Source organism: Aplysia californica, unplaced genomic scaffold (assembly GCF_000002075.1).
Source record: "Aplysia californica isolate F4 #8 unplaced genomic scaffold, AplCal3.0 scaffold01453, whole genome shotgun sequence".
In the NCBI taxonomy this organism is placed as follows: Eukaryota; Metazoa; Mollusca; class Gastropoda; order Aplysiida; family Aplysiidae; genus Aplysia; species Aplysia californica.
The window spans coordinates 53,832-55,083 of NW_004798723.1; the positions used below are offsets into that span (position 1 = coordinate 53,832).

The 1,252-nt window shown below is 44.1% G+C and overlaps 1 protein-coding gene across 1 annotated transcript in view; it reads right to left on the minus strand.

Annotated features, from left to right (window-relative positions):
* The window catches only part of LOC101853218, a 5,201-nt gene extending 5,008 nt beyond the window's left edge, over positions 1–193 (minus strand). Inside the window, exon 1 of the mRNA XM_005112875.3 lies at positions 106–193. The gene's annotated coding sequence lies outside the window, so the exon portion shown is untranslated. The remainder of the gene's footprint in view (positions 1–105) is intronic.
* Between the last annotated feature and the right edge of the window lie 1,059 nt (positions 194–1,252).

Below are 1,252 nucleotides of genomic sequence, written 5' to 3' on the forward strand. Positions count from 1 at the left end.
CCCCCTGTAACCCCAGAGATTTTTAAAACTTGGTCTAGAGGCACAAAGCAGTTTGATTGGTCTATCTCCGTCGGAGACGTCTCCGAATAGACACTGCGGAATTACCTCCCCTCCAACGTCGTATGTGTCCTCAGGGCAGGGTCGGTCCGTGTAGACCCAGGTCGAATTGTCCAGGCACTCCCTGTTTAAGTGCCACTCCTATGCCTGGTATTGCTGCGCTGGACACTTCCTGCAGAGAGAAATGGTCACTTTTAAGGACAAGCGGGCTAACCCAGATTTCGGGGGTTTCCAGAAATCTTGACTTACACCAAAATTGGGCATTGCCCTACCTATAGGAGAAGTTTGGTTTCATCGGTGTGTATATTTGTTTGGTTAGTTATAGAGAAAATTCTCAATGTCTTTTACAGAAACTAAACATGGGGCTAATTTTCGCTAATTTTACCCGTGAAATCAAGCAGCCCCATCTCATTCAATAGCAAATACATGTATCTCGGCTTCTATTTTAGTTAGATGGGTATTATTTTTTCATCAAAAAGCACGACAAATGAACAAGCTTTAAGCTAATACCATTAACTTCACATGCCCAAAAATTGACGTGCGCCTGATTCCACCGCGTCATGACACGTATTTTAATTGTGTTGTTGTTGTTGTTGATATTGTTGTTGTTGTTGCTTTGGTAAAAGCTTTACGACGCTTGCAACGGCATAAGGTCATAATATGAACGCGCGGGAAACGTTAAGCATTTTCAATTTGGCAGGAATTAATTTTGAATTTTGTTCTGGTGGCGCCGAAGCCTACTCTCTTCGATTTTGGACCATCAAGGGATCTTTAACTTGGGCAACTTGCATACGGGGACTCCTGGATTTTTTGCCCTTATCCGAGAAGGCTAGGTGTTAGATCTTACCTACCCTAAAATCAAGGGTATAGCTGAAAGACAGCAGTAAAAAGGAGCCAAGGAGTAGCAGTAGAGACGCTGCAGAAAGAGTCAGGAGCCCAAAGGAGGGGATCAAAAGGGTAGGGGGAGGCAGAAAGTGGAGACGAAAGCAGGCGACAGAACATGATTAGAGAGCAGGCATACGGAGGTGAAAGAAGAAAGTTTTAGAGAGGAACATTTTCCGTCGCTGTCAGGATTCGAACCGGAGACCTGTTGAATGGGCAAAATTCAAAATTAATTCCTACCAGAATTGAAAATGTTTGATGTGTCCCGCGCACTCATATGACCTTATGCAGTTGCCATCACCGTATAACACTT